The sequence below is a fragment of the Ictidomys tridecemlineatus genome, chromosome 6, assembly GCF_052094955.1.
Source record: "Ictidomys tridecemlineatus isolate mIctTri1 chromosome 6, mIctTri1.hap1, whole genome shotgun sequence".
NCBI classification, from domain to species: domain Eukaryota; kingdom Metazoa; phylum Chordata; class Mammalia; order Rodentia; family Sciuridae; genus Ictidomys; species Ictidomys tridecemlineatus.
This window is the reverse complement of record NC_135482.1, coordinates 10,460,029-10,474,661: the sequence shown is the minus strand read 5'-3', so window position 1 is coordinate 10,474,661 and position 14,633 is coordinate 10,460,029. Positions and strand designations below refer to the sequence as shown.

The window sequence follows — 14,633 nt, the reverse complement described above, 5'->3', positions numbered from 1 at the left end:
CAAGCCACAAAGGTGCGGGATGGTGATAAGTGCTACCCAGGGAATGAAAAGGAGGGTGAGGGGTTGGTGTAGGGCAGGCGTCTTTTTAGATGGGAAGACAAGAGAAGGCTTCTCCTCTGAGAGGGTCACCTTTGAGCTAAAAGCTAAATATCAAGAAGGTGTTAGCCATGGAAAGCTACGGGGGGAGAGCATCCCACAGACCGTATTAATAATCAAATACTCTCCTGCAGGTGGCAGGTCTTCATTAGCACGAGCCATACATTAGTTCTGTGCTTCGAAGGGCTCCAGCTTCATCCCCCCACACCCTCTCTTCTCACTCTTGCTTGGCACTGCTCAGAATCTGCAATCAGCCTTGACTTCAAGACTTCAAGACTCTCCTGCAGCACTGCATGGTACTCCGTGGCATGGCACTACAGTCCTATGGTGCTACTTTCTCTCTCTGCCTCACTTCTAGAGCCCTAGACTGAGGACATGTGGGGCTGGAATCTCTCTCTCACAGCCCCCTGCCCCCTCCTCCCATGTTGGGAACGTGCTGGATACACAGTAGGTGTGTCAAGAAATGCAGAGCAGAGGGTTCTCTAAAGGCGCTGTTGACACACCACCTTGCTCTATGAAATCTTCCTTCTTCCCTTTCCATGCTCCCTTAGCCCTTGGCAATAGTCCAGTGAAGTATTTAATACGTCATTAGTGGGCTGGGGATATAGGTCCGCTAGTAGAGAGCTTGCCTTGCATGCACAGGGCCCTGGGTTCAATCTTTAGCACCTCAAAAAAAAAATCCTTAGTTATTAACATGTCAATCTTCCCCTCCAACTGCACATCAAGGGCAGCAAATTCAAATGCCTACAAAGGCCAGGCAGAGAAGGCATATGACAGTAGTAATCGAGAACAACTGGATGGCAATTGCAAACTAATTTCCACGTCAGGCTACAAAGTTGGATTTCTATATGAAAACTCTAATCATTTAAATGTAGGAATTTAATTACCTTGAAGGTTAAGTGAACCCTCATTTTAATCTGTTTTCTGCGGTCTAACAAAATACCTGAGGCTGAATGCTTTATAAAGAAAAAGGGTTTATTTAGCTCACCATTTTGGAGCTGGAAGTCCAAGATCAAGCAGCCCCATCTGTTCAGTATCATGGCAAATGGCCCCATGGTGGTAGGAGCACCAGCAGAGGGGACAGGAAGCCAGAGAGCAGGGACGGGGTGGCCTTGCTTTCTTTGTTTGTTCGTTTTTACTAACAACTTACTCTCCTAAGAACTAGCTCACTCCAGGAAAACAGCATTAATTCCATATAAGGGCATGTCCCCCCATAACCTGATCACCTCCCACAGGCCCTGCCTCTTACAGGCTCCCCCACCCCAACATACCACATTGGGGATCAGGTTTGCAGCACATGAACCTTGGAGAATGAACCACGGATGCCAGTCCCTCAAGTGTATCTCACCTTGTTCATCCTCAGTGTCTCACAGAGGGGATGATAGATAATAGGTGGTCATCAATATTTGTTAATGAAAAAGTGGAAAATTAAACTTTATGAGAATGAATCAGACCAGCTCTTCTCAACCACGTGCACTTAAGACTGAAATCGTCATCCCGTGGCTTAGCTGAGGGTGGGTTCCCATGAAGCAGAGGACGGGCTTGGTTTCCTGTGGGATACGGCTGACGGTTTCAGTTTGTTGTCTTTATGGCTTCTCTGTCTCAAATGAGTCAAGGGGCCTGGGGCTTTCTGGGCAGGAGGTCGAAAGTCTCCCAAACAAGCTAATTTCCACAGGTGTCTCCGCTGGATTCAGACACTGAGCAGACAGACAGCTCCTGACCAAGGGCTTAGAATCCAGAAGTGTGACGTGGGTGTTAACAGAACTATACAATAGTAACACCGGAAGCTTACCTAGTGTCACCAAGGGACTAAACTCCAGTAGTTAGTACAACCCAAATTAGCAGAGGACAAAACTGGGGAAGTGTCCCACTGGAGGACGGGATTCTTGGGCCCTGATGGTCCTCCCTCCTCTTCCTGCCTTCGGTGCTCTGCTTGGAAGAAGCCACGTGGGCTCACCTCTCACTGTTTTGAAGGCAGCGACTAATCTTTGCAAGTAACACCCAAGGTCACAGGCCTCCAGGCTGGTTAACACTGAGTGCTGGCAGGAGACTCTTTCCATACCAACACCAGGACTGCTACCCTGAAAGGATTTCCTTGGAAACAGAATTTGATTGAACACAAACACAGTCAACCCTCAATATCCATCCTCCCAGGATTCCCCTCAGATACCAACATCCAGGGATGCTCAAGTCCCTCGTGTAAAATGGCCCAGTATTTGCATAAACCTTATGGGTGCCTTCCCATACACTTTTAAGTCATCTCTACATTACTGATAGTACTTAATACAATGGAAATGTTGCATAAATAGTTGTTATACTCTATTATTTAGGGAATTGTGAAAAGAAAACAAATTCTGCACCTGTTCAATATAGATGCAATATTTTGCAAGTTTGTTTTGTTTTATTGGTACTGGGGATTGAACCCAGGGGCATTCAACCAATGAGCTGTATCCCCAGCCCTTTTTTACATTTATTTATTTATTTATTTATTGACAAGGGGTCTCTCAAAGTTGCTTAGGGCCTTGCTAAGTTGCTGAGGCTGGTCTTGAATTTGTGATCCTTCTGCCTCAGTCTCCTGAGCCTCTGGGAATACAGACAAGTGTCATCACGCCAGCTCAGAAGCCTTTTTGATTTACTGTTGATTGAATCTACAGATGTGGAAGCTGTGAGAACAGAGGGCTATTTGTATTCTGCTACCAAAGTCCCCAAAGGGCATCTAGGAGCTGTGATTTAAGGATTGGGTCCCTCCTACTTGACTGTCACCTATAGCACCTGGCAGAGGGCTTTCAACACACACACACACACACACACACACACGTGTGTGTGTGTGAATCGTGCCCACTATGTGCCAGATACTGTTCTAAACAATGGTTCTCAACAAGTTGTACAGGTAATCCTCGGATCTCCAAAGTCCCTTTTGGGTGTTCTCAAGGTTAAAAAAAAAAAAAAAAAAAAAAAACATAACAATGCTAAACATTATTTATCTTTTCCACTCTCATTCTCTCATGAGTCCATGGTAAAACTTTCTAGAGGCTACATGGTGTTTGACAGGTTACGATTCTTATGTTTTGAAGGTTTCTCAGTTTTCTTTTCAAATACGGTAAATATCAATAGGTACAACTCACATAATGAGTTCTTTAAAGTTTTCAATCATGTTTATGAGCAAAAAGAATTTGAAGCAAAACTTTTGAGATCCCCATTATTCTAGACAATGTGAGAAGCTTGTAAGCACAGGACATAGTAGTATAGAACTTTAATCCAGCTCCTGGGGAGGCTGCAGCAGGAGGATCACAAGTTTGAGGCCAGCCTCAGCAACTTAGTGAGACCCTGTCTCTAAAAAAATTTGAAAGGGCTGAGGATGTAGCTTGGGGTAGTGAATCCCTAGGTTTTGCCCAGTCCAAAAAAAAGCAAAAGCAAAAACAACTCTCATATGTTCAAGTATTATGTCAGCTAAAATAAAACAGAAAATAATAAAAGATGACATATAAGATTTCCCCATTTGTCTGAAGTTTAAATTTTTATTGTGAATTGAATTATAAATACATGAGAATTCATCATGATGTGTGTACCATTTAAAGGAGTTGGTTAAGACGTAAAACATTGCTTATACTTTAAAACTCCACTAGAAGCCCTCAAAGAGAAACCCTCTGTCTCCTTCACAAAAAAGAAACTTTACTCTAATTCTGGAGTCCTGTACCCCAGGGCACTTCTTTCAGTTTTCCCATCTACATTATGTATCTGTAAGCGATACATTGTTTTATTTTGGAAAACAAAGAGGCAAGTTCACCCAGCCTCCAGGAAGGGGCAATACTGCTTGAACACGCCAAGTCTCCCAGGAGAAAAGAGGCTGGGCCCGGCGCGGCCACACAGCCTGGCTCCAGCCGGGAGGCCAGTGGGTTGTGGCATCAGCGAGAGCTGTGGGATGAGCCAGGTGCTGTGGTCTCCCAAAACCGCTCATGGGGTTTGGGGGTGTGGCTCAGTGGTAAGGTGCTTGTCCAGCCTGTGTGATGCGCAGGGTTTGGCTCTCAGCACTGCAAAAATTAAATTAAATTAAATTTAAAAAATTTTAAATCATGTTTAATCCCAGTGGCTCCCGAGGCTGGAGCAGGAGGATTGCAAGTTCAAGGCTAGCTTCAGCAACTTAGCGAGGTCTTAAGCAACTCAGTGAGACCCTATCTCTAAATAAAAAATGAAAAAGGGCTGGGGATGTGGCTCAGTGGTTCAGTGCCCCTGGGTTCAATCTCCAATACAAAAAAAAAAAAAAACAAAAAAAGGAAAGTGATGCATTTGTTTGTTTGTTTTTCTCCTCAACCTGATGCCTACCTCCAGGCCCAGGCCTCAGGAATGGCCTGAGCTGAACTTTTCTGTGAAGCTATGCGGGTATCATAGCAATAACAGGGAATCCTGGAGCACCCGGCCAGGGCAAGGTGGACCTGAAGATCCAGAGCTCTGCTCACCTAGGAATTCTCATCCTCCAGCGAGGATCCTGGTGATAACGCCAACCAGCGCCAACCAGCAATGCGGGCCTGTCTGCTGAGTCACAGGCCTCCTCTGGACTGGTTGAACCGGCTGCTGGACAGTCTGAGGCAGAACTGCACCACTCTCGGGGGTAACAGAACCCCAGTTTCCCCAACCTACACCTCCCCACCTCACGCCGAGGGCTCGGTGGAGCTTCTTTCGCTGCGAAAGCCTACGTGGGAAAGGGTCGAGGGTCTTAGGGTCTTAGAAGTCTGCTCTGGTTTTGAACTTGTGATCCTCCTGCCTCAAACATTTTTAAGCGTCCACACCAGGTTGATAACTGGGCTGAGAACAGAATTCTAGGTTGCAGATGGTTTCGTGTGGACTTTGGAAGGCATGGGGTCCTCTGGTTCTTTGTGTCCCTAAGAGAAGTCTCAAATGATTCTGATTCAGGTTGGTTTTCCACCACCCCCGCCCACATACACACACCTTTTTGGAAGTTTTTGGAATCTTCCTTTTATCCTGAAATTTCCCAGCGGCATGCCTTAATCCGGGTCTATTTTCATCCATCCTGCTCAGCGCTTGGTAGGCTCCTTCATTTGGAAATTTTGCCTTCTGCAGAACTTCTTGAATTTACCATTAAAGATCTCCTCCCCGTTTTCTCTTCCTCTGGAACACCTGGTATTCTGGCCCTATATCTCCCAGACAGTGCTGCCATCCATTTCTTTCTTTCCTGTTTTCTGTTTCCTTGTGAGTTTTGCTCTAATTTCCTTTCTTTCTTTTTTTTTTCTTCCTATACTAGGAATGCTCTACTGATGAACTAAATCCCCAGTCCCCCCTTTTTTTTAAGAGAGAAAGAGAGAGAGAGAGAGAGATTTTTTTTATTACTTATTTTTTAGTTTTCGGTGGACACAACATCTTTATTTTATTTTTATGTGGTGCTGAGGATCGAACCCAGCGCCCTGCGCATGCCAGGTGAGCAGGCTACCGCTTGAGCCACATCCCCAGCCCCGCCCACCCCCCTAGTCCTTTTTGTTTTTTTTATTTTGAGGCAGGGTTTCACTAAGTTGCCCAGGCTGGTTTTGAACTTGTGATCCTCCTGCCTCAGCCTCTTGAGTAGCTGGCTTTCAGATGTGCACCATCATTTCAGGCCTTTAGCTCTAATTTCTAAGATGTTGCCTAACTTGATCTTCCAGTTCTTTCATTGGTTTTTTATTTCACCTATGTTGATTTCTAGAATTGCTTCTAAACCTTTGAATGTTTTCTAATGGTACCCTGTTTTTTGCCCTTCAGAGACGTAATAATCTTTTCATATCTCTCTGAAGACAAAATACTTAAAAAAAAAAAAAAGTCAGGCTCCGTGGTGCACGCCTATAATCCCAGCAGCTCAGGAGGCTGAGGCAGGAAGATCTCGAGTTCAAGGCCAGCCTCAGCAATTTAGTGAGGCCCTAAACAACTCAGTGAGACCTTGTCTCTAAATAAAATACAAAAAAAAAAAAAAAGGACTAGGGACAGGGCTCACTGGTTGAGTGCCCCTGGATTCAATCCACAGTACAAAACAAACAAATAAATAACCCCACTCCCTCCGTTGTCTATTTCCTCCAATCTCCTCCGCTCTGGTTCAGGGTTTCTGTGAATGGGAGTGTTCCTTAGCTCTCTTCTCAGTGAGATGCTAAGAAACTAATTGGCGGCTTTGAGCGCTAAGGCTGTTCCCTGGGAGGCTCACCGCAGGGTGGTCTGGGTGGCTCTTGCTGGGAAGCCCCAGATGCCAGTGTTTGTAAGTCTGCGAGTCATCTTCCAGGGCCCGCCCGGGAGGGCCAGGGCCTGGTTGCCAGAGTTCTAGGAAATGCATTAGGGCTTGAGGGCCCGGCAACAGGGTGGTGCCGTTCCCACCTCAGTATTGAAATACGTTTGTTTTCTCGTCCCTCATTTTCTATGCAACTCCCATGTCCTTAACTGTCCCTGGCGTCCCCCAATCCACAGAAGCTATTTTATCCCTTGGGAATAATCTTGCGATTCTTTTCTCAAGTGTGGGAGTCGGGGGATGGCAGGAGAGGGGATCTAGGAATCTAATTGCTTCCTAAATAGCTCCCCCCCCCCAGTCCTTACTTTAGCACCACCCCCACCCCTCCATGCGCAGAGGGACCCGAGCTGCCAGCTCCCCGTCTCTGGCAGAGGCCGCTGTGTAAATCACACGGTGCTCAGCCTTCCCACGGCTGCCCTGGACTGTCCTTGCCAAGCTGCCAGCTCAGTGACCACAGTCCTTCTCTTCTCGTGGCTGTGGTTTCCCATCCTGTTTTTCTCAACAGTGTGGGTTTATGCCTTTTTTTTTTTTTTCCTAATTCCTCTTCCAGAAGTTTTAGGGGGTTTCAGGAGAGACCAAATTAGATGCATGTGTCCAGCCTGGTGTAACCTGAACTCCACCCTAAAACGCTGAAACTCAACCTGCTCCTCAAAGTTTGGCAAAGCTCTCCACAGAGGAGGCTTCATCCATGCAGCTGGCCCTGTAGCCTTGGTGGCATGTGAGCACACCTCGGGCTGCCGCCGCCGAGGTGGTACCAGCCTCACAGAGGTCACCCAGGCAGAGCAGACGGCCATGCTCCAGGGAACACAATACAAGGTCACCGTCCCTCACCCAAAGTCCTTGGGATCAAATGGGGTTTGGATTTCAGAACTGATCCGATTTTGAAAGGCCACGTAGGGCAGGCGTGGTCACTCCCAGAGCCCTTGAGTGGGCACTTAGGTATTGAATACATCCCCATTCCTACTGGGAAATATGTGGCTACTCACACCAAGTAGAGTTTTTTTTAAAAAAAATACTAAAAATAGTCTTGTATCCATCCAGGACAAGATTTTTTAAATATTTATTTATTTTTTTAGTTGTAGGTGGATACAATACCTTTATTTTATTTATTCATATGTGGTGCTGAGGATCAAACTCAGGGCCTCGCATGTGCTAGGCCAGCACTTGATCACTGAGCCACAACCCTGGCCCCCAGAGCAAGATGTTTTTAAATTATTTTTTAGTTGTAGATGGACACACAATATCTGTGTTCATTTTACTTATTTATTTATTTATTGGGGTGCTGGGGATTGAACCCAGGGCCTGTGCGGGCAAGGCAAGCACTCTGCCAACTCTACCTATTCATTTATTTTTTAGGTGGGAGGATCGAACCAGTGCCTCACACCTGCTCCCAAACCCTGGCCCCTGAGCCACAGCCCCCAGGGCAGGATGTCAAGCCAAGTGAGTTAACAAACCAAGTCCAGTTTTCGGTTTAGGGATTTCTGAGCAGCTGATAAGACCTGTGTTCTCGCCATCTTAGTCCCTTTGCAGCTGTCACAAGATGGTTTAGACTTGTGGCTTTAGACTGGGTGTCTTTTAAACAATAGAACTTTAGTCTCCATAATTCCAGAGGTCGGAAGTCCAAGATCAAGACTCTGGCACACGCAGGGTCTGGTGAGAGCTCTCTCTCTCTCTCTCTCTCTCTCTCTCATTGCTGTGTCCTCCCCTAGGGGAAGGGGTGAACAGACCCCTCATCTGTCCTTCGTAAGGCTCCAATCCCATTCATGAGGGATCCGACCTCACAGCTCATCACCTGCCAAAGTCTCCACCTCTAAGAACATCCCGTTGGCAATTAACCTCCAACCCAGGGATTTGGGTGACACGTGTTCAGAACACAGCACTCTGCAATGTATTCAGCTGTGGAAATGGAGAAAGGACAGGGTATAGACTGGGGGGAGAGGAAGGCCCCCCCCCCAGGTGATATCCGTACTAGACCTTGACTGTGGAGAATGAGCTCATGGAAAGGAAAAGGAAGATCCAGACAGAGCGCAAAGGCCCTGAGGCCTGGAGGGTCACTACTGTCTGCTGCCGGAGGGGCTCAGCCGCCAGGCAGCTTGGTCTGGGTTCTAGGGCCAGGTCCCTTTCTGCACAGGATGAGTCTGCTCTTTCAGCAGAAGCGTCATCTCATGGCAGGGTGGTGAGAGCGGTCAGCAGGGGCAGGTCATGGCAGCTGCCTGGCCCCACCAAGAAGTTTGGCATCTTTCCTCAAAGTCCAAACACTTTTAAAGAGTCCAAGAGGTCAAAATCACTTTTGTAATAATGTTAACACATTATTTACTTTACTTTGTTGACACTTATCGTGACGGCACAAATGTAAATTTGAGTGAGAGAAAAAAAAAGCGTTACTTAAGAACATTCTTTTTTTTTTTTAATATTTATTTTTCAGTATTTGGCGGACACAGCATCTTTTGTATGTGGTGCTGAGGATCGAACCTGGGCCGCACGCATGCCAGGCGAGCGCGCTACCACTTGAGCCACATCCCCAGCCCACTTAAGAACATTCTTCACAAAACAGTGAAGTTATAATTTTTATTAGGCCTTGGCCCTCAAGTTCACAACTTCCTAATAGTCTGTGAGGGCATGGCACATCTGCATAAAGCCATGCCATTTCCTGCCAAAGTACCTTGGTATCACTCAGAAAAGCCTGGCGCCATTGTTCAGATGTGCAGAAAGCCATTTTTTTTTTCCATAGGATACAATTTTTGCTTGAAAGAACAATTGCCAAACCAAATATGGTTATTCAGATTCGAGATTTTAGGCAGATATTTTCTTGAGAATAAATGCAGAGAACCTGGTACTTCAAGGATAACAACTGACAGTATTTGTTGCCAATGATAAAATTTGAGCTTTTGAACAAAAATTAAAATGTTGGAAATTTGACACTGTGGATTTGATGTCTTTCTGATACTAAAAGCATTTTTCAGTGAGATCAGGGGTAACATGAACAAATGATGTTTTCCAACATTCAACAGTATAGAGCAACATTAGAAAAATCTGCATGAGTCTGTGAACAATATTTTTCCTTTCCACAGCCTATTTTTCATTTTGAGATAGGGTCTCACTAAATTGCTTAGGGCCTCACTAAGTTGCTGGGGCTGGCCTCAAATCTGTAATCCCCCTGCCTCAGCTTCTCAAGCTGTTGGGATCACAGGTATGCACCACCACACCCAGCCTGAATTAATATTTTCCACAGGATGTTGCAAAATCATGCGTAAATGAAATAGCCGCTCAAAAAAACAAATAGATCTAATTTGACTAAACAGACTAAGAAAAGTTCATTGATATTGAAACCATATTCCACATCACAACTAATCTTTGACCCATTTGTCCCAACAGCCACATATGAAACACCTATAAAAACTTAAGCAACAAACTGAGCAACAAATACACCACTTGGGGTCACTCTGAAATAATTCTTGTTTACAGAACTGAAAACTTGGGACATATTGGGTTAAGAAACCACACTTGTTGAATTTTGGTGTTGAATCAAAAAAGACTATTCACAATGATATGAAACATTATTAAAATAGTCCTCATTTTTCTTTTTTTTTTTAAGTGTTTCAGTGAGAATGGGAGAAGAATTTTTTTTTTAAAGAGAAAGGGAGAGAGGAGAGAGAGAGAATTTTTAATATTTATTTTTTAGTTTTCAGCGGACACAACACCTTTGTTTGTATGTGGTGCTGAGGATCGAACCCGGGCCGCATGCATGCCAGGCGAGTGCGCTACCGCTTGAGCCACATCCCCAGCCCAGTCCTCATTTTTCTAAGTGCATATTTGTGTGAGGTCTGATTTTCTTCACAAACTTCAACCAAAAAGATGTAGTGAGTGAGACACATTGATGGGAAGCCAAGTTGAGAATCGAGCCATGTTCTATTAAAGCTGGGTGATCAGGGCTGGGGCTATAGCTCAGCTGGTAGAGTGCTTGCCTTGCATGCACAAGGCCCTGGGTTCAATCTCCAGTACCACACACACAAAGAGCTAGATGATCAAAGATCAAAGATGTGAAACAATGCCACTTTGTTCAGGAGGTATTTTTATCTTGAGAGATTTAGCTGTTTTTCACAAATATGTGCACATGTACTGGGTTTGCTATTTATATTTTTAATTAATTAATAAACATTTGAAAATATTGTCAGTTTTCATTTCTAATATGGTAATTTTTTTTTTTTTTTTTACCAGAGATTGAACCCAGGGGCCTTATCTACTTAGCCACATCCCCAGTCCTTTTTATTTTTTGTTTAGAGACGGGCGGGGTCTTGCTAAGTTGCTTAGAGACTCGATAAGTTGCTGAGGCTGGTTTTTTTTGGTTTTTGGTTTTTTTTCCCCTTAATTTTAATTTTTTTTTGTAGTTGCAGGTGGACAGGATGCCTTTATTTTATTTGTTCGTTTTTATGTGGTGTGAGGATCAAACCCAATGCTTCACATGTGCTAGACAAGCGCTCTGCCACTGAGCTGCTGCCCCAGCCCTGGAAGCTGGCTTTGAACTTGCAATCCTCCTGCCTCAGTCTCCTGTGCTGCTGGATTACAGGTGTGCTCCGCCATGCCTGACCTACGATGGTAATTGTTGATCAATGTAACCCACATAAACCAAAGCTCTTTGGGGTTCTCAATACCCTTTAAGACTGTAGGGAGGTCCTGAAACCACAAAATTAGAGACAAACCATTCTAGCAGTAAAAAGGAGTTGGTGGTGGATAGGAACAGAGGAGAGATTTTGTTCTGGAAAGACCCTTCTGAAGCAGTGTCTGTTCCCCACTGAGGGAGCCAGGTGTGCTGAGAGGAGAATGGAGGGGCAACAGGGTGGGAAAGGAGAGAATTTTCATAAGGAATGCTCCAGAAGTAGAATGCAGGACTTGCTGAGTCCATCCACCCTGGTCCCCATTGCTCCCCCAGAGCATCCCTTGGGGCCTACCCATTCCTTAGAGTCTTGGCTGTCCTGTCTAATGGCTATCAAACTTAAGGTGTCCCCAAGTGGGTTCTTGACTCCTCCCAACTCAAACTTGCTCCTTACACTCTTCCACACCTTAGTAAATAGATACAATTCCTTTCTTCCAGTTGCGTAGGCCCAAAACCTTGAAGGCATTAAGCCCAGCATATCCAGCAGACCCATCTCCAAAGTGTTTCCCTAATCCAAACCCCTCTCACGTCCTCCACTGGCTCTCTGACCGCCTCTACCTCCCTCTTACTCCCCGCCTGTCCTGCTTGCTTTCTCCATCCTTCCCCATGCTAAGCACATTCCCAACTTGGGGCCATTGCGCTGGTTATTTCCTCTGCCTGGATCGCCACCTCCACCCCACCTCACTTCCTGATTCGCTTCAGTCTCTGCTCCAGTGTCTACAGACACCCCGCCCAGCGGTATCTACATGTTTTGATTTTGGGGGGGGAAGTTTAGAAACCACTTATCTTTCAACAAGATGATCTCTGTCTGACACAATCCCTGACGGTCACTGGTACAATAGCTAATACTTACTGAACTCTTGCGGTGTCCCGGCATTCCCTCATTACTCTTTCCAGCAACCTGTGCAGCCAATACCACCATCTCCATTTCACATCTGAGAAAACTGAGGCAAGGGGAGATTAAGTAACTAGACCAGGATAACACATTCTAGTTACTGTCACAGCAAGTCTTAGAATCAAGTCCCTTGGCCCTATGGTCTTCACTCCTAATCATTCTACCTTGATCAATGAATCTGGAAAGACTCTCAACATTATCATGAAGGAGTTGGGCCACAATCTCTAAGGTGCTTCCGGTTCTGGTTCTGTGGGTTGTGAGCTTGAGGTTCTACCTATTCAGTTAACCGATACTATATACGCATAGTATCGGTTAACTGAATAGTCAGCTAATTCATTTATCCAACAAATATTTATTTATTGTCCACATGTCAGCTTCTGGACTAGGCTTTACTATACATCTTCTTTAATCCTAAAATGTAGGAATTATGATGTCCATTTTATAGATGAGGAAACTGAGGCTCATAGAACTGATCCAGGATGGTAGAGATATTATTGGGGACAAGATCAGAGTCACGAAGGCCAGGCAGGGCGGCACACAGCTGTCATCCCAGCCGAGAGGGAGCAGAGGCAGGAGGATTTCAGTTCAAAGCCAGCCTCAGCAATTCAGTGAGGCACTAGGCAACTCAGGGAGACCCTGTCTCTAATAAAATACAAAATAGGACTGAGGATGTGGCTCAGTGGTGGAGTGCCCCTGAGTTCAATCCCTGGTACAAAAAAAAGATCAGAGTTAGGGTCTTAGGTTTGTTTGCAATACCCAAGATCCTTCCCTGCCCCCAGCCTGGTTCTCTACCACCAAGGAGGGGGCCTTTAGAGCTCTATACGCAGGAGACCCAGATGAAGCTACTGACAGTCCTATAGGGACGGGGACAGGTGCTGCCTCTTGTCCTCCCAGGCAGGGTTCAGAGTCCACGGGCACCAGCGTGGTCCACAACGCTTGGCTGGGGAGCTGAAAAGGAGACCTCTTACCAAGTCCCTTTATCTTCGTCCTCTCCTTTCCCTCCAGCCTGCTGTGGTCAGTGTCAACCACTGTCACACAACTTGTGCCTCCTTTGCCGAGGCCCAGCCGGTGATCCCCAGGTAATTCACCAGCAGGAGCCCTTGACCGTCAGCCTACATACTCCCAAAGGGCTGCTTTCCAATCCGCCATAGCAGAACGCTCTGCAGAGGCTAAGGAGAGCTACAGCAGGGACACGGGCGACAGACCCATCAAATCGAAAGGCTCGCTTATTCAGGGACCAAGCCACGGAGGCGGAGAGTGAGACGGGCTCCAGGGAACTCAGCCTAGCCAGGAAACAGGGCAGGGTCACGTGACGGGCGTCCCCAGGCTGGCAGTACAAATGGAATCGCAGGCGCAGTAATGCCGGGATCGCAAAGCTGGAGGCCCGCACCCATTTCGTGGCAGGAAGTCCAGCGTCTTGCTAAGGTTTTCCAAGAACGCCCAGGGGCCCAGGGCGTGCAGGGCCGGCCGCGCTCGGCCCGCCCGCAGGCTGCGGCAGAAGCTCGGGTGCGCCCCCTGGAGGCGGGCCCCCGCAGGCCCTTCCTCCCTGGCGGAGACGTGGCAAGGCTAGGTCTCGGGTTACGGCGCGGGCAGCCCAGGAAGTGCCTCCTAAGGGTAGGTTTGAAATGAGGGGAGAAGAAAACGTCTGTCTTCGTGCTAAAAAGTCTCCCAGCAAAGATGCCACACGGTCCCCAAAGATCACAGACGTCAACGTCATAGCTGACGGGCTCCCCGTTTCCTCCAGGGGGCGCGCGCGCCCTGCCAGGATGCGTCCTGGGGTCCGCGGCCCACGTGGCTCATTGTCTCCGCTCCCGGCCACGCGGCGTGCGGTGCCGTGAGCCCAGCGCCGCCAAAGAATCCCCCCGCCCTCGAGGTGCGAGATCTGAGAGCCGGACCGCCCCGGCGTAGGGCGGGAACAGAATGAGAATATTTAGAGAGCCTTCTTGCATTGGCCACAATTCTAGGACTTTTAACATATTCTCGTGCCTGTAGACCTCACAACAGCCATACGAGGTGGACACTACTCTACCTCCATTTCACAGTCAAGAACTGAGGTATAGGGAGGTTAAGTAACTTGCCCAGTGTCCCCAGGCTAGTGGTGGCAGAGCACGATTCAAATCCAGGTTATCCTGTGGGGACCCAGCTCAGCCCACACACCATGCCGGGCTGTGAGGAGGCTCCTGGAGGTGGCCAGTGGCTCGGAGACGAGGACAGCAGAGATGCTCCATGGATGACAGTTCCTCTGTCTACCTGGCTGGACTGTCGCTTGCAGTCATTTGCTCATTCATCTAGACATTCTGTGGATGTGATTCCTTTAAAATTAGTTTACTTCAAGTAAGAAGATTATCCTAGATAATCTGGGTGGGTCTCATTCCATCAGTTGAAAGGCTCAAAGAGTAGAACTGAACCCCTTTGAAGAAGAAAATCTGCCTGGGGACCGTGGTTTTACCTTGTCTCAAGAGCATCAGCCCTCTTGACAAGCTGCCTTCCCGGCGGAGAACTTGCCTAGCCAGTGCCCACCCAGCACAGAAAACGATTTCCTGCAAGAAGTGCTCTCTACACATGCATGTGTAGTGGTCAGTGAGCATCCTTAGGGATGGGTTCCAGGACCCCCACAGATACCACAATCTGTGGATGCTCAGAACTCTTATATAAAATGGCATAGTATTTGCATATAACCTACTTGCATCCTCTTCCAAAACTTATAATACCTAATACAATGTAAA

At 46.9% G+C, this 14,633-nt stretch overlaps 1 long non-coding RNA gene across 1 annotated transcript; it reads right to left on the bottom strand.

Annotated features, from left to right (window-relative positions):
• Window positions 1-3,603: 3,603 nt before the first annotated feature.
• On the bottom strand, window positions 3,604-13,950 carry LOC144378540 (uncharacterized). The gene is made up of 3 exons (XR_013440301.1): window positions 12,876-13,950; window positions 11,866-11,956; window positions 3,604-4,127 (listed from the first exon to the last, which is right to left on the bottom strand). It is a non-coding gene; the product is annotated as an uncharacterized LOC144378540 (long non-coding RNA).
• Between the last annotated feature and the right edge of the window lie 683 nt (window positions 13,951-14,633).